Source organism: Pleurodeles waltl, chromosome 2_2 (assembly GCF_031143425.1).
Source record: "Pleurodeles waltl isolate 20211129_DDA chromosome 2_2, aPleWal1.hap1.20221129, whole genome shotgun sequence".
NCBI classification, from domain to species: Eukaryota; Metazoa; Chordata; class Amphibia; order Caudata; family Salamandridae; genus Pleurodeles; species Pleurodeles waltl.
This window is the reverse complement of record NC_090439.1, coordinates 162,479,127-162,505,716: the sequence shown is the minus strand read 5'-3', so window position 1 is coordinate 162,505,716 and position 26,590 is coordinate 162,479,127.

The window sequence follows — 26,590 nt, the reverse complement described above, 5'->3', positions numbered from 1 at the left end:
GGCAGCTGTGGAGCCTGTGGACAGTGATGAGGAGGAAGTAGAGAAAGAAGACATTGACAACTGGGACTCAGTTATCCAGCAATATTTCCAGTGAGACACAGGTGAGAAAACATTCCTGCCTACTACAAGTACTTTCACACTTCTACCTCGATCCTGTCTGTCGATTTCAACCAGTATATGGTCACTGAGTTGTACATTTCCCTTACGATTTCACAGGTGTGGTTTCCAACGTGTGTCATCTGCTGAAATTCCTCTTGGACTTGAGATGTGTGACATAGGTATGTTGACATTACATTTGAAAGAGCATTTTGTCATTGTCATTGCTAATACACATTTTCGATATCACATACTGACTCCAGATTGTTTTGTGCTTCAAGGGTGTTTATTGAAGTGCTCAATATTGGAGGGGGGTTGTAAAATGGTGAGGGGTGATGGTGGAGCAATGTCCATGGCAGAGTCCAGTCTATTAGTCTCACAGGTGCATTGCCCATATGGGCATAGGAAGTGGAGCTGGGGCAGTTCCAATATGGTCATGGTTACAAAGTGGGACAGTGGGTTGACAATCAGGGTGGTCTCATTTCTTGGCGGGGGTCTTGGCATCGTGCTCTGTCTTGTTCCTGGATCTCAGGGACAGCTTGCGGGGTGGTTCTCCATCTGCAGAGGGTGGGGTGCTGGTGTGGTGGCCCTGTGGCGGTGCCTCCTGTCCACTAGCGCCGGTGGAGGTGGTGGGCAGTACATCGTCCATGCTGGTGTCAGGGGCCCCTTGTAGTGCCACAGTGTCCCTCCTGGTGTTAAGTATTTCCTTCAGCACCCAGACGATGTTGCCCAGGGCGGAGCTGATGGTTCTGAGTTCCTCCCTGAACCCCAAATACTGTTCCTCCTGCATGCGCTGGGTCTCCTGAAACTTGGCCAGGACAGTTGCCATCGTCTCCTGGGAGTGGTGGTATGCTCCCATGATGGAGGAGAGGGCCTCGTGGGGAGTGGGTTCCCTTGGCCTGTCCGCCCCCTGTCGCACAGCAGCCCTCCCAGCTCCCCTGTGTTCCTGTGCCTCCGCTCCCTGGACCATGTGCCCACTACCACTGCCCCCAGGTCCCTGTTGTTGTTGGGTTGGTGGGTTATCCTGGGTTCCCTGTAGTGGTGGACACACAACTGATTGACATGTCTTGGGGACGGAGGTATGGGCCCACTGGGTGGGTGCTGTGCTGGTGTTACCAGAGGGTGGAAGGTCTGTGGTGGGCTGTGCCTGTGTGAGGGGAACCGACTGTCCCGAGGCCCACAATGGTCCGGGCTGGTCATCTAGATCCAGTAGGACAGAGCTGCTGTCATCACTGTGGGCCTCTTCTGTGGGTGGGTAGAGATGTCTGGACCCTCCTGTCTGGTGATGTTGGGTAGGGGTCCTGCAGGGGTGTAAAAACATTATTATTGCATCTGTGTGTGTCATGGTGTGCAATGGGTGGGTGACCGTGTACCCCAGTGCTAGCATTCCTGTGTGGGGGCTTGTGTGATGATGGTTGAGGGCAGTGTTATGGGTATGTGCAGTGGGCATGCTTTAGTGATGGATGTCCATGCTTTGTTGTTGCATGCAGGGCTTGGTGTTGGGATGTGTGGTTTGTGTTATTAGTACATTTGTGAGGAGTTGGAGTGATAGGGGAGGGGGCGAGGGTGGGGGTCTGTGATAGCATGCAGGTAGGGTGGGGGATATAATAGTTAAAGGTTTGACTTACCAGAGTCCATTCCTCCACCTACTCCTGCGAGGCCCTCCGGGTGCAGAATCGCCAAGACCTGCTCCTCCCATGTTGTTAGTTGTGGGTGAGGAGGTGGGGGTCCGCCGCCAGTCCGCTGAACCGCGATGTGGTGTCTTGAGACCACGGAACGCACCTTCCCCCGTATGTCGTTCCACCTCTTCCTGATGTCGTCTATATTTCTTGGGTGCTGTCCCACTGCGTTGACCCTGTCGACTATTCTTCGCCATAGCTCCATCTTCCTTGCAATTGAGTTGTGCTGCACCTGGGATCTAAATAGCTGTGGCTCTACCCGGACAATTTCTTCCACCATGACCCTGAGCTCCTCCTCTGAGAACCTGGGGTGTCTTTGCCGTGCCATGGGGTGGTGTAGGTGATGTGTGGAGTGGTGTGTGTGGTGATAAGTGTGGTGATATGTAGTGGTGTGTTGTATGAGGTGCGTGGAAGTTGTGTGGGTGATGGTGTTGAGTGCCTGTGGCTGCTAGTTTGTGGATGGTGGTGTCTGTCTCTGGCCTTCTTTTGGAAACCTTTTGGTCGTGGGGGTTTGTGGGTGATGTGGGTGTGTGTTTTATATTGTATTGGGTGTGTGGTGTGTGTATGTGTATCAGGTGTGTGTATTTCGAATTGTCCAATGTGGCAGTGTTTTGTATGTATGTGTGTATTTTGAGCGTGGCGGTGTGTACCGCCAATGGAATACTGCGGTTGAAAGACCGCCGCATGGATTCGCGGGTTGTGATATTGTGGGCATATTGCTGTTGGCGTGATGGTGGAGGTTTTGTTTTCGCCAGTTTATCACTGACCTTTGGTGTGGCGGACTTGTGTGGGTGTCTGAATATTGTTGGATTTCAAGATGTGGGTCGTAATAGCTGTGGCGGATTTCCGCGGCCGCGGGGGTTTGTTGGCGGTCTTCTGCACGGCGGTAAGCGGCTTTTACCGCCAATGTTGTAATGACCCCCATAGACTTGCAGGACTTCTTGGTAGGTCCTAGAAAGCCATGCTCTAAAAGATTCATCTATGCCATATATAACGAGATCCAGAAGCTTTCCTAGATAGAAGCTGCTGCGCGTTTAAGGCAGATATACAAGGAAAATGTAGAAAACGCTTTAGCTGTTGTCGATAATGGCATGAACACTCTGTCCAACAGGATTTATTCCCTAACAAACACAGGCCCTCATTACAACCCTGGCGGTCGGTGTTAAAGCGGCGGTAATACCGCCAACAGGCCGACAGTAAAGAAAATGGGATAACGACCACGGCGGAAACCGCAACACAGCCAGCCACTTTAACACTCCAACCGCCACACGGCGGTAGTAACAAACACCACAGCGGTCACCGCCAACAGCCAGACGGAGGACAATGTACTGCCCACCACATCACAACCCGCCTATCCGCCAGCTTTTCCGGGGCGGCACCAATGCCATCAAAAGCACGGTGGAAACAGAGAATTGGAAAGGAAACCACTCACCTCTTGACACTCAACGAAGAACCAGGACACCATGGAGCCCGAGCTACAAGTCCTGCCCATGCTGGTCTATCTCCTCATCTACCAGGAATACGAAAGGCGGCGGCGATGACCATAGTGAGTGCTGCACCTAGCACATAGGGGAGGGTGACTTGGTGGCTGAGGTGCTGGCCTGGGTTCTGGACACCCTGGCCCGAGGGGAAGGACAGGGGAGGGGTAGGGAAGAGGTCAATGTTTGCCAGGAAAAGCTTCTTAGACACACTGGGGTGGGAAGAGGGAGAGGGTTTGGGAGTGGAAGAAGAGGGCGTGGTTGTAGGAGGTGTCTGTCTGGTGAGTTTGGGTGCAGGTGCATGGGCTGGATGATGTTGGAAGGCAGATGGCTGTTGGGTGGGTGGGTGCTTGCGTTTGTGTACTTTTGGAGGAGGGGTCACAGACACACCGGGAGAGGGCACAAGGGACGTGTGCATGGTTGTGGGGGTGGTGACTGCTAGTGAGGGGTGTGTTGTGATGGGCATGCTGGTGATGGAGGTAGTGGATGAGGATGTAGTGCATTGAGGTGTGAGTGGAGCCGCTACTGGGAGGGTGGTGGACGAAGAGGAGGAGGGGGACACAGTGGAGGCAGTGGATGTTGGTGTATATGCATGGGTATCTGCTTGTGTGAGTGCCTGTGAGATGAAGTGTGGTGCTTATGTTTGCCTGAGCCACTTTTGTGTGTTGATTTTGGGGGAATGCTGGTCTGAAGGTGTGCTTGGGATAGGCTGGGGTTGAGGGGATTGAGTCTGGTAGAGGAAGTTGGAGGGGGGAGGCTAGACACAGGAACAATGGCTGCCATCAGTGCGGAGGCCAGAGACTGAAATGCTCTCTGTTGCGCCGCTACGCCAGAGTGAATGCCTTCCAGGTATGCATTTGTTTGTTGCAAATGTCTCTTGACAGAATGGATGGCATTCAGTATGGGTGACTACCCAACAATGAGGGATCTCAGGAGGTCAATAGCCTCCTCACTGAGGGCAGCAGGGCTGACTGGGGCAGGGCCTGAGGTGCATGGGGCGAAGGAGATGCCCACCCTCCTGGGTGAGCGGGCATGGGAATCACGCTGAGGAGGGTAGTGCTGGTATGGGGGATGGCAGCTGTACCTGTTGTTGGGGTGGGCACAGAGGTGTCCGCCACCGCCAGTGAGCTTCCATCGGAGAAGGAGTCGCTGTCTGTGGTCTCCACTCCTGTCCCCATCATGGTGCTCCCCTCGCCCTCGGTGGGATCGGCCTCCAGGCCCCTTTGATGATGCTAATGCACACAAGGACAGGGTGACAAAACAAAAAGGGGGGCAGGGACAGAGGATGCACATGGTCAATGCCAGCAACAACACCACTGTTGGCATCCACAACACACAGGGAGAATCCCTATGCACTAGGCCATGCACTACCAGTTACTAAGATAGTCACCAGGCCATGGGGTAAAAAGCCTAACGCCATTAGGTGCACACCTGAAACCCACATGACCCTGCCCAGTAGTAGATGCCCACTAACACTATTGGGGTTGGAGTGCTTCAGAGCCTGCCCAACAAGGGACCTACCCTGCCATCTTCGCCCTGGTCTAGGGGCACCCATAGCCCACATCCCCCACCCAGGCAACTCTTAATGCATGCAAAGTCTGGATTCAGAATCTGTACTCACCCACTTGTGGCTGCTGTAATGCCCTCAAGCGCCCATCCAACTCTGGATAGGCCACCGCCAGGATGTGGAACAACAGGGGGGTCATGGTGCGACGGGCACCCCTTCCTCGTTGGGAGGCCAGCCCCAGCTGGGCCTCCGCCATCTTCTTTGCCCAGCAATGCAGGTCCTCCCACCTTTTGTGGCAGTGGGTGCTCCGCCTGTCAAAGATCCCCAGGGTCCGCACCTCCTTGGCGATGGCATGTCAAATTCCCTTTTTCTGATGGATGCTGACCTGCATGGAAAAGACAGCAGAAAAGGGAATTAGTCAACCGTCTGGTCCGTCAGACTCATGGCCCACCAGATCCCTCCCATCCCCTGATGCACATACATTGACCACCTTACATGCTGCACTCTGGCCAGGACACCTCTGCCCCAACATGTGGCTTACACAAACAGCACTCCATACATTCATGGCCCACGCATCATGCGCACAGTGTCCTCACTTGTTTGTCTGGAGGACCGTAGAGTAATGTTTACTGGGGTAGGACCCCATCCACCAGCTTCTCCAACTCCTCCACAGTGAAGGCAGGGGCCCTTTCCCCAGACACATGAGCCATTGTCGCTTCCAGACACAGGTCACAGCAGCACTTGCAGTGTAGGTCCTCTCCTGTTGAAGGTCAGGTAGCAAGTGAGTGAACAGCAATAAAATGGCGGTGACGTCCGCAGCGCTGCGTACCGTCACCGCCCGCATACATCACCATTGGCTCCTGGAACCCATAGGGCCCAATGATAACCAATGCAAAGTTGCGTGGGGGTCATCAACCGCCTACCGCGATGGCGCACAACGTCAGCGGAATTACCTCATTTCCCCTTGTCCCTCCTCACAGGTCAGGCAGCTGCCATTTCATGGGGACACAGGCTTTGGCACCTAACTGCGTCACGGCAGACATTGTCACAGAAACTGATTGTCGGATTCCATACTTGTTCTGTAAAGGAAGAAATTCATCATTAGTGCAATAGATGTGTGAATATGACCCTCTGCTCACCGTTTTCTTCCATAGGCTTCAACCGCTGAGGCTGAACATGAGATGGCGGCATCCTCCAGTGTACAGACCCCTAGTGGAGCTTGCGACAATGGAGGACAGACACATTATCATAACCTACAGACTTGATTGTGCCACAATCCAAGAACTGTGTTCCCAATTGGAGCCAGACCTGATGTCAGCTATCCGCCAGCCCACAGGTATCCCCCCTCTACTGCAGGTCCTGTCAGTGCTCCATTCCATGTCAAGTGGTTCCTTTCAAACCACAGTGGCCATGGCATCAGGGATGTTTCAGCCAATGTTCTCCAACGTGTTGACCAGAGTGTTGTCTGCCCTGCTGAAACACATGCACAGCTACATCGTATTCCCCCAGGTGGAGGATTTGACCACAGTGAAAGCTGACTTTTATGCCCTGGGACATATCCCCAACATCATTGGTGGCATTGATGGTACACATGTGGCATTTGTTCCCCCCCCCCCGGAGAAACGAACAAGTGTTCAGGAATAGAAAAAGCTATCACTCTATGAATGTGCAGATGGTGTGTTTGGCGGACCAGTACATCTCCCATGTGAATGCCAAATGCCCTGGGTCTGTGCATGACGCCTTTATCTTGAGGAATAGCAGCATCCCATATGTGATGGCACAACTCCAGAGGCACGGGGTGTGGCTAATAGGTGAGCCCACGGTCCTCACACAGTAGAAGTTGGTGTATGGGGTTGTCCCTAAGGGTTAGTATGTGTCTAACAGTTGTCCCTCGATATTTGCAGGTGATTCTGGTTACCCCAACCTCTCATGGCTACTGACCCCAGTGAGAAATACCAGGACAAGGGCAGAGGAACGTTTCAATGAGGCACATGGGTGTAAAAGGAGGATTATTGAAAGGACCTTCAGCCTCCTGAATGCCAGGTTCCGGTGCCTCCATCTGACAGGTGGATCCTTGTACTACTCACCCAAGAAGGTGTGCCAGATCATCGTTGCATGTTCCATGTTGCACAACCTGGCATTGAGATGCCAGGTGCCTTTTCTGCAGGAGGATGAGGCTTGAGATGGCCGTGTGGCAGCGGTGGAGCCTGTGTACAGTGAGGAAGAGGAGGCAGAGGAAGAAGATGTTGACAACAGAAGCAACATAATACAGCAGTACTTCCAGTGACACACAGGTAAGACACTTTAACTTAACTAATCAGTTATCTGTTGGACATTGTACATGGCAGCCTGATTTCCCTATGTCTATGGCCACTTACTGTACCCTTTGGCATCTCTATTTTCAGATCTCTGTGGCCCACTCTGGCTCCTGCTATGTGTACTGCTGACCACCAAAGGTCATTACAAAGTATATTTGACTGTACATTTAACTTGAAATGCTTTGATTATGTTGAACTAATACATATTTGAATCATTTGACAGACTCCAGATTAGTACTTGTTCCAAGGGTGTTTATTTATGTGCTCAGAAGTAGAGGGGGATGTGCAATGGTCTGGGGTGATGGGGGAGGAAAGTCCAGGGTAGAGTCCAGTCTCTTGGTATCACAGGTGCATTGTCCAAGTGGGCATAGGAAGGGGAGCAATGGCAGTCCAAGGTGGACAGGGTGACAGAGTGGGACAGAAGGGTGACAATCAGGAGAGTCTTATTTCCTGGCGGGGGTCTTGGCAATGTTCTCTGACTTCTGCCTGGATCGCAGGGACCGTTTGCGGGGTGGTTCTCCTTGTGCAGGGGGTGGGGGGCTGGTGGCCTGTTGTTGTTATGGTGGGGCCTCCTGTCCACTAGCGCCGGCGGAGGTGGAAGGCTGTTCATCGGTTTGGCTAGTGTCAGGGGCCCGTTGGTGTGCCACTGCCTCCCTCCTGGTGTTGGCCATGTCGCCCAGCACCCCTGCAATGGTGACCAGGATGGTGTAGATGTTTTTGAGGTCCTCCCTGATCCCCAGGTACTGTCCCTTCTGCAGCCGCTGGGTCTCCTGCAACTTATACAGTATCTGGCCCATGGTCTCCTGGGAATGGTGGTATGCTCCCAGGATGTTGGTGAGTGCCTCCTGGAGAGTGGGTTCCCTGGGCCTGTCCTCCCCCTGTCGCACAGCAGTCCTCCCAGTTTCCCTGTTGTTCTGTGCCTCTGTCCCCTAAACCGTGTGCCCACTGCCACTGACCCCAGGTCCCTGATCGTCCTGGGTTTGTGGGGTTGCCTGGGGTCCCTGTAGTGGTGGACACATTGCTGATTGACGTGTCCTGGAGGCAGTGGCATGGGCCTTCTGGGTGGGTGCTGTGCTTGTGTTTCCTGAGGGGGGAGGCTCTGTGGTGAGTTGGGACTGTGGCAGGGGAACTGACTGTCCAGAGGTCCCGGATGGGCCACGTTGCTCATCCTGATCCAGGCGTGCCCAGCTGCTGTCGTCACTGTGGGCCTCTTCAGGGGGAGGACTGGATGTAGCTGGCACCTCCTCTCCGGTGACGTTGAGTATGGGTCCTGTGGGGATGCAAATGCAGTGTTATTGTATCTGGGTGTGCCATCTTGTGCATGGGTGTGTTTCCCTGTATGATTGTGATTTACCTGTCAGCCTGGCCTTGTGTGAGTGGTGATTTTGTGGGCTGGGTGAGTCTCTCTACTGGGCATGCTGTGGTGATGTGTGTCCATGCTGGTCTGTGATGGGTGTCCATGCATTGGTGTTACATGCAGGTCTTGGTATTGGGATGAGTGGGTTGTGATGGTGTGGTATGTGTGAGGTGGTGGAGTGATGGGGGTGAGGGTTGAGGTGGGAGTTTGTGATGGCATGCAGGTAGGGTGTAGGGGATAAAGTAGTTAAGATTTGACTTACCAGAGTCCAGTCCTCCTGCTACTCCTACGAGGCCCTCAGGATGCATGATTGGCAAGACGTGCTCCTCCCATGTTGTTAGTTGTGGGGTAGGAGGTGGGGGTTGTTGGAAAATAGGTCATTGGTAAGGGCAGGTAAGTACCTACACTTAGCAATAGGCCACTAAACTCCACTTAGGTCCAGTTAGGTCTCAGTAAATTAAACCCAGCTCAACCCTTGGTAGCTTGCCAATGAGCGACAAGGCTTAATTTAGGAGACAAAGGCGGTCATTCCGACCCTGGCGGTCATTGACCGCCAGGGCCGGGGACCGCGGGAGCACCGCCAACAGGCTGGCAGTGCTCCCAAGGGCATTCTGAGCGCGGCGGTACAGCTGCGGTCAGAAACGGAAAACCAGCAGTCTCCCGCCGGTTTTCCGCTGCCCTGATGAATCCTCCATGGCGGCGCAGCACAACCAGAGCCACATACCACCATCACCTATACACCACTCACGCACCCATCACACACCCCACCACATTACCCTACTCACCCTCACCTACACACCTTACACAACAACCATGGCACCACAAAGACACCCCCCATTCTCAGAGGAGAAGCTAAGGGTCATGGTGAAGGAAATCATCAGGGTAGAGCCACAGCTAGGAGATATCCTTTGCTAGAAAGATGGAGCTATGGCAGAGGATCGTGGACAGGGTCAACGCAGTGGGACAGCACCCAAGAACCAGGGATGACATCAGGAAGAGGTGAAACGACCTATGGGTGAGGGCACGTTTCATTGCATCAAGACACCAACTCGCTGTACAGAGGACTGGCGGTGGACCCGCCAACTCCTTCCCCACAACTAACAACATGGGAGAAGCAAGTCTTGGCAATTATGCATCCTGAGGGCCTGACCGGAGTAGCAGGAGGACTGGACTCTGTTAAGTCAACTCTATACTACTACTACCCCCCTAACTGTATGCCATCACAGACCCCACCCTCACCCTCACTCCCATCATTCCACCACCTCACACACGTGCCCCACCATTACATCTCACTCATCCCAATGCCAAGTCCTGCATGCTATACCAATGCATGGACACCACTCACAGTCCTGCATGGACACCTATCACTAAAGCATGCACACTAGAGAGAATCAGCTAGCCCACCACATACCAACTTACACAAGTTAAAGCTGCCAGGGCAAATACAACCAAACAGGGTAACCCACTGATGCACTATATGTCACACACAGAAACAATAACACTGCATTTACATCCCCACAGGTACCCCAGCCGATGTCAGCGGCAAAGAGGTGCCAGCACTATCCAGTCTCTCCACAGTAAAGGCCCACAGTGATGACAGCAACTCTGGTCGCCTGGATCTGGATGACCAACCTGGCCCATCAGGGATGTCTGGAGAGTCAGTTACCCAGGCACAGTCACACACCACCACAGAGCCACCCCCCCCTCAGGAAACCCCACTGCAGCACCCACCCAGTGTACCCATTCCTCTGTCCCCAGGACACATCAATCAGCAGTGTTTCCACCTCTACAGGGACCCCAGGCTACACCTCGCACCCAAGACAATCAGGGACCTGGGGTCAGTGGCAGTGGGCACACGGTTCAAGGGACAGAGGCACAGGACAACAGGGACACTGGGAGGACTGCTGTGTGCCAGGGGAGGAGAGGCCCAGGGAACCGACCCTCCAGGAGGCACTCACCGAGATCCTGGGAGCATAGCAACATTTCCAGGATGCGCTGGACCAGATCCTGGCCAATTTGCAGGAGAACAGGCTGCTGCAGGAGGGACAGTACCAGGGGATCAGGGAAGACTTGTAGGCCATTAACACCACCCTGGTCTCCATTGCAGGGGTGCTGGCAGGCATGGCCAACATCATGAGGGAGGCAATTTTACAACAGCGGGCCTCTGCCACTAGCCAGACATCTGAACTGCCTTCCACCTCCGTTGCCGCTAGTGGACAGGATGCCCTGCACTCAGGACCAACAAGCCACCAGCACCCCTCCCCCTGCAGAAGGAGAACCACCCCGCAAACGTTCCCTACGATCCAGGCAGAAGCCAGAGACTATTGCCAAGACCCCTGCAGGAAATGAGACTCTCCTGATTGTCACCCTTGTGTCTCACTCTGTCACCCTGTCCACCTTGAACTGCCATTGCTCCCCTTCCTCTGTCCGTTTGGACAATATACCTGTGCTACCAATAGACTGGAAAAATACCCTGGACTTTCCTCCATCATCACCCCAGCCCATTGCACTTGCATCTCTACTACTTAGCACTTAAATAAACTCACTTTAAAAAAATACAAGTATGGAGTATGTTAAAATTATTTTAGTATGTATTGGTTTAACCAGGTTCAAACATTGCAATACAACTGCAAAGTAATGTTCAAAAAGGAAAGACCTGTAGTTGGCTGCAGTGATCACACCAGGAGCGATAGTGGGCCAACATCTGCAAAATGAGTTGCCAAAGGGTACAGTGAGTGGGCATAGAAGTGGGAAATAACAGCATGCCAGTGATATAGATAAACCGTAAATTGAAAATGTAATATGAAGTAACACTGTCTTACCTGTGTGTCATTGGAAGTATTGTCGAATCACTGCAGCTATGTTGTCCTCATCCTCTGCCTCCTCATCCTCACTGTCTACAGGGCCCACTGCTGCCACACGGCCATCTCCAGCCTCCTCCTTCTGCAGAACAGGCCAATGGCATCTGAGGGCCAGGTTGTGCAACATGCAACATGCCACAATTATCTGGCAGACCATCTTGGGTGAGTAGCATAGCAATCCACCTTTTAGATGGAGGCACCGAAACCTTGCCTTCAGGAGGCCAAAGGTACGTTTCATAATCCTTCTTGTTTGCCCATGTGCCTCATTGTAACGTTCTTCTGCCCTTGTCCAGGGATTCCTCACAGGGGTCAGGTGCCATGATAGGTTTGGGTAGCCAGAGTCACCTGCAAATATCGAGGGACAAAATTTAACCACACACTATCCCTTATGGCCTACACCATACCCATGTACCAACATATACTGGGTGGGACCCAGGGCTCACCTATTAGCAACACCCTGTGCCTCTGTAGTTGGGCCATCACATTTGGGATGCTGCTATTCCTCAGTATATAGGCATCATGCACCGACCTAGGATACTTAGCATTGACATGGGAGATGTACTGGTCCGCCAAGCACACCCTCTGGACATTCATTGAGTGAAAATTCTTTCAATTTCTGAATACCTGTTCATTTTGACGGGGGAAAATGCAATATGTGTACCATCAATTGCCCCAATGATGTTAAGGATATGTCCCTGTGATGGGGCCACAAGGAAGACACACAATCGTGGGTATATAGTTTATAGATAGTCTTTTATTTGGTAGTCTACAGATCACTGTTCGTTCTTTGTTTGTTTCCTTTCTTGAGGATGTGTTCACTGGCCGCTCTTCCTCTAGCGGTAATTGCTGGTCTTCTTCCTTCCAGGGCGACTCCCAGGAGGCACATGTGAAAAAGAAAGCAAAAAGGTAAGTGGCCTCTTTGTTCCTGTTTCCAATCTTTTGCCCTTTCTTTCCCTGCTTTTTCTATTAAGTTTTCCGCACTTCTTTTCTCTTCTGTCTCTCTATCTTCCTTTCTTTTCTTCTACTGGCGGTTCTTTGTTCTTCACTTCTTTTTTCCTCTTCTTCTTCTACCTTTTCTTTGTTGTCTTTTTTTTTCTCTTTTGTTTCTTTTTTCTTCCTTCTGCCCCCCTTTCCCCCCCCCGAGGCTACGCCTGCTCTTCCTCTATTTTCCTGTAGCTGTAGTGGGAGGGATATTTTCTAGGCTACTTTTAAGGGTGTTTGTCTTCCCTCCTCCTTGCCTGGTAGCCCATAATATAAATACTACCAACACATAATATTCAAAGATAAACTCAAAAACAACAGATTTAATACAAATTTTAAAAAATCAGGAGCCAAAAGGAAGGTGCCCACCAAGAGAAAAAAAAAACAACTAAACTTTCTCAACACAACCCCCAGTTATTCCTCCCGCATCTTCCCTCCCTCCTTGCTTCCCAACCCCCTTTTTATCATGCTTTAAACCTGGCCACACACCTGTGAGGGCCATGCTCTTCCCAGAGCGTGGCCGGGGTCTTTGGAGTATTGCCTCCTGGTCTTCCCCTCCTCGCTGTCTTTCTGCTTGTCTGCCGTACGCGGGTCTGTCTTCGTCTTCTTCTCCTCCTGCTGGTGTCTCCTTTGGCGTTCTCGTCGTCTCTGGTTCTTCGTTGTCCTCCTGCACACTCCAGTCTCTGCCCGCGTTCTTTTTCTGCCCCTATGTACCTGGAAGTACCTCAGGATTGGTTCCTGTCCCGAGGGCTTCCGGGTCAGGCAGCTCCATGATTCTGGTGCCCACAATGTATGGCCGGTCCGACGCTAGTGTCAGCCCGTCACATTCATTCCCCCTAGGAAGTGGATGGTAGAGCCACGCGTCCGCCGGGTACCGGGACAGATAATCTCCATTAGCCTGACGAGTCCCAGGGCAGTGAAGAACCCGGCATAGTTTTGAACACTTGAAAACTCTTTTAACCTCTGAACCAGCAGAGTACTGGTTCAGAGGTTAAAAGAGTTTTCAAGTGTTCAAAACTATGCCGCTCAGGGAGAGAGAGAGACCGAAAATGGTTTGGTTTTGCTTTCCTCAGTAAGTCAGTCAGGGGGAGGCTATTTTTGAAAAATGAGGTATAAACCGCTGGTAATACCCGACCATGCCCAGGAACGCTCGGATGTCCTTTTTGTTCTGTGGGAGGGGTAACTGAGTAATGGACTGTGCTTTCTCAATTCGGGGTCTGACCTGTCCTTCCCCTATGATATACCCCAGGTATCGGATGGTATTGTGCCCCATTATACACTTCTCTGGGTTTGCAGTGAAGTGGGCGGTTTGCAATGCTTGTAACACATTCCTTATGTGTTCTAGGTGTTCTACCCACGTAGTACTATAGATGACTATGCCATCCAAGTATGCAGCGGCATATGTCTGGAAGGGTTGCAGAATCATATCTATGAGGTGTTGGAAGGTATCTGGTGCTCCGTGAAGCTCAAACGGTAGAACAGTGAAATGATATAGGCCAGAAGGTGTGGCGAATGCCGTCTTCTCTCTATCCTCAACTCTAAGGGGAATCTGCCAATATCCTTTCGTTAGATCGAGCGTAGTCATATACCTTGCTTGCCCAAAACGTTCAAGGAGTTCGTCAATTCGGAGCATTGGATATGAGTCAAACTGAGATAATGCAATAACTTGCCTAAAGCAAATGCAGAATCTAGTAGACCCATCAGGTTTCGGCACTAGGACCACCGGAGAGCACCATGGGCTGGAGGAGGGTTCTAATATGCCAGCATCTAGCATAGCCGTAACTTCTTGTTCCACTACTTTACGTTTAGCTTCAGGGATTCTATAAGGTTGTTGGCTGGCTACTTTGTCCCCAATAGTGCGTATGTGGTGTTGTATCAAGTGGGTCATATCTAGGGTTTTGGAGAACACATTGAGGTTGGTGTGGACTAGGTGTTCCAGCTGCTCCTTTTGTTTCGGGCGTAGGTTTCCGTCTATGTGGGGCAGTGGTGTATTGGACTGGGGTGTTACCGGTGTGGGATAGACAGGAATCTCGCTGTCATGTGTGGTGGATATGTACAGATTAGAACGAACCTCGGGATTTTCATGCCATTGTTTAAGAAGATTGATATGATAGATTTGTTCCCTACCTGATCCCTCCGGTACTTCAATCTTATATGTTGTGGTTGTGACTTTGTCCAGGATTGTGTACGGGCCTTGCCAGCGGGCCAATAGCTTAGTATCGCTAGTGGGTAGGAGTACCAGTACCTTGTCTCCTACATTTAGGCTTTGTGGCTTAGTGTGGCAATTGTAATATGTCCGTTGTTTTTTTTGGGCCTCTCTCAAGGTTTTGTGCGCCTCCTCCTAAATAGTATGTAGAGGGTCTCTAAGGTCTTTGGTATATGATAAGACGTCTTTTATGTCCTCCTCAGACTCCTCCCACTGTTCGGCCAACATTTTGAGTAAAGTACGTTGTTGCCTGCCGAAAACAACTCAAAGGGACTATGGGGATCATTCCAACCCTGGCAGTCGGTGATAAAGCGGCGGCCAACCCGCCAACAGGCAGGCGGTCCAAAAAAAGGAATTCTGACCCTGGCGGGAACCGCCAACACAGGCCGCCACTTTAACACTCCGACCGCCACGGCGGGACAGACAAACAGCGCGGCGGTCACCGCCAACAGGCAGGTGGCAGACAATGTACCGCCCACCCTATCACAACTCACCAATCCGCCACCTTTTCCGGGGCGGGAGCCCCGCTGATAAAAACACGGCGGAAACAGACTACGAACGGGAAAACGCTCACCTATACACACTCCACGAGGAAGGAGGACAGAATGGAACCCGAATTAATCATCCTACCAGCTATTGTCTACCTGCTCATCTACCAGGAGTACGAACGCCGGCGCAGACGACAACGGTGAGTACTGCACCTACGACATAGGGGAGGGGGGAGGAGGAAAGCTTACGGGCACACACATGCGCCATACACCCATCCTCCCACCACAAATACCTACACCCCAATGCAGAGCAACAAGTCAGAGTGACACCCCCCAAACCCACCGGAATAATGCAAAGACACAATTAAAATGATCTATAAAATATATGTATAAATACCGCGACCGCCGGCGCACATCGTCATTGGCTCCTGAGACCCATAGGGTTCAATGTTAACCGATGCTGCTTTGCGCCGCGGTCTTCGACCGCCTACCGCCACGGTGTGCCACGCCAGCGCAGTGACCTCACATCCCACTGTCACACTTCACAGGTCAGGCAGCCGCCATTTCAAGGGCCCACATGGCATAATTTCTACTGCGTCACACAGGCCTAGGCCTTGCATTGCCACTCATACAAGCCTTTCAATGCATAGGGATTTGTGTACTGTGCAAGCTGTGTGAACGAACCTGTGGGTTGCTTGACTCTGTGCTCCATGTTGTCCTTCCTAGGCACCGTCCGCTGGGACTTGCGAGGAGAAGGATGAATCCTCCCGTGTACCGACCGCTGGTGGACCTGTCGACAATGGAAGAACGACATATCATACTTACATACAGGCTTGACAGAGCAACTATACATGAACTATGTGCCCAGCTGGAGCCAGACCTGATGTCCCCCATCCGCCAACCCACAGGGATTCCCCCTCTGGTGCAGGTTCTGTCAGTACTCCATTTTTTGGCAAGTGGGTCTTTTCAGACAAGAGTGGCCATATCATCTGGGATGTCTCAGCCTATGTTTTCTAAGGTTTTGTTCAGAGTGTTGTCTGCCCTGATGAAATACATGCAGAGCTACATTATTTTCCCTGAGGTGGGCGAATTGGCTACAGTGAAGGGTGATTTCTATGCCCTTGGACATATCCCCAACATCATTGGTGCCATTGATGGGACCCATGTGGCTTTGGTTCCCCCCAAAGAAAGTGAGCAGGTGTACAGAAACAGAAAAAGTTATAATTCGATGAATGTCCAGGTGGTCTGTTTGGCTGACCAGTACATCTCCCATGTAAATGCCAAGTTCCCTGGGTCAGTGCATGACACGTATGTCATGCGAAATAGCAGCATCCCTTATGTGATGGAACAGCTACAGAGACACCGTGTGTGGCTAATTGGTGACTCTGGTTACCCCAACCTGTCGTGGCTACTGACCCCAGTGAGGAATCCCCGGACCAGGGCAGAGGAACGGTACAATGAGGCCCATGGGCGAACTAGGAAGATCATAGAAAGGACCTTCGGGGTCCTGAAGGCCAGGTTTAGGTGCCTGCATATGACAGGGGGATCCCTAATGTACTCACCAAAGAAGGTGTGCCATATCATCGTGGCCTGCTGTATGCTTCACAATCTTGCTTTGCGACGCCAGGTGCCTTTTCTGCAGGAGGATGGTCCAGATGGTGGTGTTGTAGCAGCTGTGGAGCCTGGGGAGAGTGAAGAGGAGGAAGACAACGTGGACGACATGGACAACAGGGATACAGTCATACAACAATATTTTCAGTAGCACACAGGTAAGAATCACACACGCCATTTTACATTTACTTAAGGCCTCATGCGTCTCCACTGTCTGTGTTTCCCCCCAGTTCCTGTTAACTGATTTGTGACTTTCCCTTCCCTTTTCAGAGCTGTATGACCCACTGCCTGACTTCAACTTTGTTTGCCCATGGACTAAAGCTTATTGAAATTGGTATGTTGTCATCACAAAGTAACTGGACATTATTGCACCGTTATGTGTAATACATTTGTTAAGAATACAAGCAGACTCCTGTTATTTTAAGTGCAATAAGTGATTTATTTTAAGGGCTACATATAGGTACATGATTGTAAAACGGTGATGGGTGGGGGTGGAGTAATGTCCATGGCAGAGTCCAGTTCTCAGTTGCACAGGTGCATTGTCCATATGCCTGGGGAAGGATGGAGCAGGGGCAGTTCAAGGTTGGACAGGGTGACAATGTGGGACAGTGGGATGACATCAGGGGGTATCTTAGGCTGGTGGGGGTCTTGCAATCCTACTCTGTCTTCTTGTGAGATCTCAGGTTCCGCTTGCGGGGTGGTTCTTCTTCTGCAGGAGGTGGGGTTCTGGTGTCCTGTTGTTGTGTGGGGGCCTCCTGTCCACTAGCGCCGGCGGAGGTGGTAGGCTGTTCCTGGCCTGGGCTAGTGACAGGGGCCCTTTGGGGTGCCACATGGTCCCGCAATGTGGTGACGATCTGGGTAAGGGCCACGACGATGGTCCCCATTGCGGAACCGATGTTCCTCAGTTCCTCTCTGAACCCCATGTACCGTTCCTCCTGCAGTGCCTGGATCTCCTGGAACCGGGCCAGTACCATCGCCATCGTCTCCTGGGAGCGGTGGTATGCTCCCATGATGAAGGAGAGGGCCTCTTGGAGAGTCGGTTCCCTGGGCCTGTCCCCCCCCTGTCGCACAGCAGCCCTCCCAGTTCCCCTGTGTTCCTGGGCCTCTGTTCCCTGGACGGTGTGCCCACTACCACTGCCCCCAGGTCCCTGTTGTTGTTGGGGTGGTGGGTCAACCTGGGTGCCCTGTAGTGGTGGACACACCGCTGATTGACGTGTCCTGGAGACAGAGGCATGGGCCCGCTGGGTGGGAGCTGTGCTGGTGTTCCCAGAGGGGGTTGGGTCTGGTGTAGCCTGTGGCTGTCTGTGGGGAACCGACTGTCCAGAGGTCCCCGATGGGCCGGGCTGGTCATCTGGCTCCAGGGAGACAGAGCTGCTGTCATCGCTGGGGGCCTCTTCTGGGGGTGGGATGGACATCTCTGGACCCTCCGTGGCGGTGTGGTGGCGTTCGGGTCCTGCAGGGGTATAAAGGTATGGTTATTGCTTCTGTGTGTGGCATTTCGTGTGATGGGTGGGTGTCTGTGTACCCAAGTGCAGGAATTCCCTTGTGGGGGCTTTTGTGAGGGTGGCTTGTGGGGGTGATGTGTGTGTGCAGTGGGCATGCTTTGGTGATGGGTGTCCATGCTTTGTGGTCGCATGCAGGGCTTGGTGTTGGGATGGGTGGGTTGTGATGTTGAGCCTTTTGCTAGGAGTTGGTGTGATGGGGGTAGGGGTGAGGGTAGGGGTATGATTTGGCATGCAGGTGGGGTGGGGGTGGGAAGCAGTAGTGAAGATTTGACTTACCAGAGTCCATTCCTCCGCCTACTCCTGAGAGGCCCTCAGGATGCAGGATGTGCAAGACTTCCTCCTCCCATGCTGTAAATTCTGGGGGAGTAGGTGGGGGTCCGCCGCCAGTTTTCTGCACCTCAATGTTGTGCCTTGATACCATGGAAAGCACCTTCCCTCGTAGGTCGTTCCATCTCTTCCTTATGTCATCCCGATTGCGTGGATGCTGTCCCACCGCGTTGACCCTGTCCACTATCCTTTGCCATAGCTCCATCTTCCTGGCAATTGTGGTGTGCTGCAGCTGTGCCCCGAAGAGGGGTATGATTTGGCATGCAGGTGGGGTGGGGGTGGGAAGCAGTAGTGAAGATTTGACTTACCAGAGGCCATTCCTCCGCCTACTCCTGCGAGGCCCTCAGGATGCAGGATGTGCAAGACTTCCTCCTCCCATGCTGTAAATTCTGGGGGAGTAGGTGGGGGTCCGCCGCCAGTCTTCTGCACCGCAATGTTGTGCCTTGATACCATGGAACGCACCTTCCCCCGTAGGTCGTTTCATCTCTTCCTTATGTTATCCCGATTGCGTGGATGCTGTCCCACCGCGTTGATCCTGTCCACTATCCTTTGCCATAGCTCCATCTTCCTGGCAATTGTGGTGTGCTGCACCTGTGCCCCGAAGAGCTGGGGCTCTACACGGACTATTTCCTCCACCATGACCCTGAGTTCGGCGTCACTGAACCTGGGGTGTCTTTGGGGTGCCATGGGGTGGTGTGGATGAGGTGTGGGGTGGCGTTTGTGGTGATGAGTGTGGTGCGTGTGGTGGTGTGTGGTGTTTGGTGCGTGGATTCTGTGTGGGTGATGGTGTTGTGTGCCTCTGTGTTGTGGGATTGTCTATTCTGTGCTCTCTCTCTAGCCTTCGTCAATAATTTCGGGTCGTAGGGGTTTGTGGGTGATGTGGGTGTGTGTTTTATATTGTGTTGGGTGTGTGGGAGTGGTGTTAGTATGTGTATCAGGTGTGCGTGTTTCAAACTGACCAATGTGGCTGAGTTTTCTATGTGTGTGTGTATTTTGACCGCGGCGGTGTGTACCGCGGCGGTGTGTACCGCCAATGGAATACCGCGTTTGAAAGACCGCCGCGTGGATTTGTGGGTCGGAATGGTATGGGCGTATTTCTGTTGGCGTGACGGTGGAGGTTTGGTCATCGCCATTTTTTCGCTGACCTTTGGTGTGGCGGACTTTTGTGGATGTCGGGTTTTTGGCAGTTTGCCAGTTGCAGGTCAGAATGACCGTGGCGGTTTACCGTGGCCGCGGCGGTGTTATGGCGGTCTTCTGACCGGCGGTAAGCGCCTTTTACCGCCGAGGTCAGAATGACCCCCTATGTCTGGTGGACGATTGAATGTGGGTGCGTAAGGCATAAAGGACTAGGGTAAACTTTTTCTCCCAAACTCTTCCGGACTCACTTATGACTTTACGCAATAAGGACTTAATGGTTTTATTATAGCGCTCCACTAGACCATCTGTCTGTGGATGGTACACTGCGGTTCGGATTTGTTTTATGCCAAGGGTGTGGCATATTTCTGACATGAGTCGTGACATAAATGGAGCTCCCTGATCGGTAAAGATTTCTTTGGGGAAGCCTACACGTGAAAATAATTCAATCATGGCCTGGGCAATGGTCTTGGTGGTCATACTTGCTATCGGTATAGCCTCTGGATACCTTGTCGCATAGTCGACTAAAAATAACATATACTGATGTCCCTTTACGGAGGGGTTTAGGGGTCCCACAAGGTCCATACTCACCCTGGAAAAAGGAATCTCGATTATGGGTAATGGTTGCAGAGGGACAGCATGGTCATGTGATGGGTTTACGAGTTGACATTTTGGGCATGTCTAACAATGTTTTCTAATGTCACCATAGACCCCCTGCCAATAAAACCGTTGTAGGACTGCTGCTTCTGTTTTTTACCTCCCCAAGAGGCCTTCCCCATTATCCCTGTGGGCTAGGTGGAGAACCAGGTTTCTATAGCTCTGATGCACTACCAAGTGACATTTCCTTCCTGGATTGTTGGGACATTCTCGATACAACAGGTCAGTTGTAACAGTAAATGTGGGACCTACCAAGTTCCTATCTGAGACCAAGGCAGTGTGCACGCATGTTTCAAAGTGGGATCCTCTCTTTGGGCCTGTTGGAAAGTCCCTGCCTCCAACATTATGACTTTTGGGCTGTTGAGCTTATATCCTTCCATACATGCTTGGTATTTCTGCTTTTGTTCCCTTCTCTGTTTTTTGCTGAGCTTCCTGCGGACGCTGTTAGCCTCAATGTCGGTGGAAAAGAAAGGGGCTTCTTTCCACCATAATTCAGCCATATGGTCCTGAGTGGTATTATGTAATGAGTGCGCAAAATCCTCATAATCAGTACCTATGATCATATCCTCACCAAGATTCGGTATCACCTGCACAGACATATACTCTTCTTGTCCTTTCCAATTAATCACAACCGTAGCCACGGGATAAGTTTTCTGGTCCCCATGTGCGCATGTTATGAGGACCTGAGCATTCGGAGTCCACTTTCCAGGCTGTGCATAGTCTCTTTTTACCATGCTCTGACTACACCCGGAGTCAATAAGCATGTTCCTTTCTTCGTTGTTAAGCATCATCGTTGTAGTATATTTCACCTGATTATGTCCCAACCACAACACCCGGCCCTTCATCATATCAATCTCCATTGGTTCCTCAGGATCTTTCTTTAGCGGGCAATGTCGAGCTATATGTCCCCATTTGGAGCAATGGAAACATTGTGGTCCCGTCATGACCTCTCTAGGAGGGGTTGGATGTGATATAGCCCTGTACATACTGGCACCGGCTATCGGTTTGGCATACATTGGTTTGTGAACAGGAGATCGTGTGGTCGTTGTGGAGGCTTTGCGATGAGCTTCTCGGACGTTGGGAGCTCGGTGAAAAGCACAAGCCAAATCGATCGCCATACAGTTTGTGAGATCGGGGTGTTGTCTAACCCAATTGCACGTAGTAGAGGGGAGAGCGTCCAGGTATTGTTCCAAGATAATAGCCTCAAACATCTCATCTTGGGTAGCCTCTGTGGGGTGAAGCCACTTTCCTTCAGCATGATATACCCGGTAATATAAGGTACGGGGATTTTCTTGTGGTAACCAACCGGACACGATAACCGGTACCGGACACAATAACTTTCCTGATCCAAACCAATCCTTTCAAGGATTGTCTTTTTGATTTCACTATATGGTGTCAACCCTCCTGGGTTCACGGCTTGATATGCCGCCTGTAAGTGGCCAGTAAGTAGTGGAGCTATGTGTTGCCCCCATTTATCTGAGGGCCAATTGGCAGAGCTCGCTACCCTCTAAAAATGTGTGAAGAAAGAGTCAGGATCCTCATTGTCCTGATATTTTTGAAGAACACTGCTTGGGACATTGGAGTGTACTTTAGTCTGGGCTATGGTGTCCGTCAACTTCCCTAGAGCGGTTTCATGGACCAACTGATTATTGGCAATGATCATGGCCTGGCTCTTCAGGGCAGTTTGCAGTGACTCACGTTCTTCCTTCGCTTCTTTCAACTGCTGTTCCCAAACCAGCTGGAGATGCCTATGCCCTTCTGCCAGCTGGGCTATCATGTCAGCGAGGGAGGGTTTTTCTTCTATTGCGGCCCCGGCTACTGTGGGTTCTTCCTAAGAAGGCTTCGGATCCCACTTCTGACACCACTGTGATGGGGTCGAAAGGAAGACACGCAATCGTGGGTATATAGTTTATAGATAGTCTTTTATTTGGTAGACTACAGATCACTGTTCGTTCTTTGTTTGTTTCCTTTCTTGAGGATGGGTTCAGTGGTCGCTCTTCCTCTAGCGGTAATTGCTGGTCTTCTTCCTTCCAGGGCGACTCCCAGGAGGTACATGTGAAAAAGAAAGCAAAAAGGTAAGTGGCCTCTTTGTTCCTGTTTCCAATCTTTTGCCCTTTCTTTCCCTGCTTTTTCTATTAAGTTTTCCGCACTTCTTTTCTCTTCTGTCTCTCTATCTTCCTTTCTTTTCTTCTACTGGCAGTTCTTTGTTCTTCACTTCTTTTTTCCTCTTCTTCTTCTACCTTTTCTTTGTTGTGTTTTTTTTTTCTCTTTTGTTTCTTTTTTTCTTCCTTCTGCCCCCCTCCCCCTTCCCCTAGAGGCTACGCCTGCTCTTCCTCTATTTCCCTGTAGCTGTAGTGGAAGGGATATTTTCTAGGCTACTTTTAAGGGTGTTTGTCTTCCCTCCTCCTTGCCTTGTAGCCCATAGTATAAATACTACCAACACATAAGCATTCAAAGATAAACGCAAAAACAACAGATTTAATAAAAATTTAAAAAAATCAGGAGCCAAAAGGAAGGTGCCGCCCACCAAGAAAAAAAAAAAACTAACCTTTCTCAACACAACCCCCAGTTATTCCTCCCGCATCTTCCCTCCATCCTTGCTTCCCCATCCCTTTTATCGTGCTTTAAACCTGGCCACACACCTGTGGGGGCCCCGCTCTTCCCAGAGCGTGGCCGGGGTCTTGGAGTATTGCCTCCTGGTCTTCCCCTCCTCGCTGTCTTCGTGCTTGTCTGCTGTCCGTGGGTCCATCCTCGTCTTCTTCTCCTCCTGCTGGCGTCTCCGTTGGAGTTCTCGTCTTCTCTGGTTCCTTGCTGTCCTCCCGCGCACTCAGGTCTCTGGCTGCGTTCTTTTTCTGCCCATTTGTACCCGGAAGTACCTCAGGATTGGTTCCTGTCCCGAGGGCTTTCGAGTCAGGCAGCTCCATGATTCTGGTGCCCCCCCCCCGGGTATGGCGGGCCCGACACTAGTGTCGGCCCGTCACAGTCCCATTGCATAGAAGTCAGCTTTCACTGTGACCAAATCCTCCACCTGGTAGAAAACAATGTAGCTTCACATGTGTTTAATCAGGGCCGACAACACTCTTGCCAGCACTAGTGAGAACATTTGCTATGACATTCCTGCTGCCAAGCCCACTGTCACTTGGAAAGAACCAGTTGCCAAGAAATGGAGCACAGATAGGACTTGCACAAGAGGGGGATCCCAGAGGGGTGACGGATAGAAGATATCAGGTCAGGCTCCAGTTGGGCACACAGCTCTGTGATTGTGACCCTGTCAAGTCTATAGGTGAGGATAATGTGCCTGTCCTCCAGTGTTGCCAAGTCCACCAGGGGAATTTACACGGGGGTATGTCTCCAGCTCCTATTCATCCGCAGCGGTAGCAATCATGGGACAAAAGAGTGAGGAGCTGGTCACAAACTAACATCGTAGCCACAAGAGTACAATGCATGATGTTAAATTTCAATGTATAAGTGGCATTTGTCCTGTATGTCCAAATTTGAACTGTGACGCATTTATTATCCAGGGCCTGCCCTCCCCCCCCGGAATGGCGTCCGTCTGTCCTGTGCGGAGGGACAGGGGAAGTGAGGTAATTCCGCTGACGTTGTGTGCCATTGCAGGGGGCGGTCGTGAACTGCCGTGCAACTCCTCAATGGTTATTATTGGGCCCTATGGGGAACAGTGGCCAATGATGATGTACGCTGACGGTGACGGTATGCACCGCCACGGATGTGACCGCCATTTTCTATCTGATCACTCACTTGCTACCTCACCTTCAACAGGAGAGGACCTACACTGCATGTGCTGCTGTGACCTGTGTCTGGAGCCTACCATGGCTCGTGTGACTTTGAAAAGGGCCCCTGCCTTCACCTCAACGGAGTGGGAGCGACTGGTGGATGGGGTCCTACCCCAGTACGGACTGCGGTATGGGCCTCCAGACCAACAGGTGAGTACTCTGTGAGCACTATGCATGGGGCATGAATGCATGTGGTGGTGTGTGTGAAGGCCTCGTGTAGTCCCCTGGGCAGCGTGCAGCTTGTGGACTGGGCCCTGTGTGTGCAAATGGCGATGTGAAGGGGTATGGTGGGCAATAAGTGTAACAGGCAGGACTGTTTGTCAAAATCTATTTTCCTGTGTGTATTTCCTCTGCAGGTAAGGGCCCATCAAGAGAAGGGTATATGGCATGCCATCTCCAAGGAGGTGCGGACCCTGGGGGTCTACGGCAGGTGGAGCACCCACTGTCAGAAATGGTGGGAGGACCTGAGATGCTGGGCACGGAAGACAGCGGATGCCCAGCTGGGGATGGCCTCCCAACGAGGAAGGGGTGCCCGTAGAACCCTGACCCCCCCATGCCCCGCATACTGGCGGTGGCCTATCCGGAGCTGGATGGGTGTTTGAGTGCATCACAGCAGCCTCAAGGGGGTAAGTACAGTTCCCATCATTACAACTTACGCATGGTAGGGGGGTGCCCGGGTGGGGGATGTGTGTCAGTGGGTACCCCTAGGCCAGGCCTGATATTGCAGCGTAGGTCCCCTGGTGACTAGGCTTCTGAAGTGATAATCCCCCTACCTAGCTTGTAGGCATCCACTACTGGCCAGGGCTGTGTGGGTCCTGGGTGTGCTGCAGTTGGCGGTATGTGACCCTCCCCATGCCCTGGTTGCTAGCATTATCACTGGTAGTGGATTGCTTTGTGCGTATGGCTGTTCCCTGTGTGTGACGGGGGCGGTGTACGCACACGGTGGTGTTGGAGCAGCCATTGACCAAGTGTATCCTTTGTCTCCCCCCCTTTTTGTTTTGTCACCCTATCCTTATGTGCATTAGCATCATCTGGCGGAGGAGCAGAGGCACCAGCGATGGAAGGAGTTGCATCCCACAGGTCCCAGGAGGCAGATTCCACCGATGCTGAGGGCACCAGTGGGACAGAGGGCGAGGGGAGCACCACAGCAGAGACAGGAGGGGATAGTGCTGATACAGATACCTCCTCCGATGGAAGCTCCCTGGTGGTGGCGGACACTTCTGTGACCACCACAGCTACTGGTACAGCCGCCATCCCCTGCACCAGCACCGTCCTCCCAGCAGCCCCTCAGCAAGTTGCCCGTGCCCGCTCACCCAGGCATGTGGGCATCTCCTTTGCCCCAGGCACCTCAGGCCCTGCCCCAGTTAGCCCTGCTGCCCTGAGTGAGAAGGCAATTGACCTCCTGAGATCCATCTCTGTACAGCAGTCAACCATTGTAAATGCCATCCAGGGGGTGGCAGCCCAATTGCAACAGACTAATGCATTTCTGGAGGGCATTCACACTGGCTTGGCGGCCCAACAGAGATCACTCCAGGCTCTGGCCTCCTCTCTAATGGCAGCCATTGTCCCTGGTTCAACCATCCCCCCTCCACTTTCTCTTCCCAAACCCATTCCCCTCAACCCCAACCTATCCCAAGCACACAGGCAGACGAGCATGCCCACAAGACAACATACAAGAGTGGCACAGGCAAACTCAGTCATCACACATCATCCCACAAGCACTCACACAAACACCATCCAGATGCAGACATACCAACATCCACTGCCACCACTGTGTCCCCCTCCTCCTTCTCCTCCACCTCCCTCCCAGTTCCGTCTACACTCACACCTGCATGCACTGCACTATCATCCACTACCAGCATCACCACCACACCTAGCAGAACACACACCTCACTTGCAGACACCACTACAACAGCCATGCACACGTCCCCTGTGTCCTCTCCCACTGTGTCTGTCCCTCCACAAGGTACACAAACGCAAGCATTCAGACACCCAATAGCCATCCACGTCACAACAGCATCCAGCCCATGCACCTTCACCCAAACACAGCAGACAGACACCTCCTACAACCACTCCCTCTTTCTCCACTCCCAAACCTTCTCCCTCTTCCCACCCCAGTGTCCCTAAGAAGCTTTTCCTCTCCACCATTGACCTCTTCCCTACCCCTAACCCCACCCTTCACATCTGGCCAGGGTGCCAAAAACCCAGGCAACCACCTGAGCCACCCAGTCCATGGGACCACTATTCTCCACACCCACTCGTGGTGGGAATGGATCCAGGGCACCAGTCAGCCTCAAAGTAAGTGTGCCTGCCCCAGCTGTTGGCCGAAAGGGCAAGGAGCCACCCCCAGCTGCTGCCCAGAAAGGGTGCCCCAAGTGTTGCCTGGATGGGCCAGGAGCCATCCCCAGCTGCTGCCCGGAAGGGCAAGGAGCCTGCCTCAAGTGCTACCAGGAAGGGCAAGGTGCCATCCCCAGCTGCTGCCAGGAAGGGGAAGTGGCCTGCATCAGCAGGCAGTAAGGACAAGGGGCCTGGCGCAGGGGCTCAGTCAGAGCCCCCACCACCAACCATGGTTGTGCATCCGTCTGAGGCTGCAG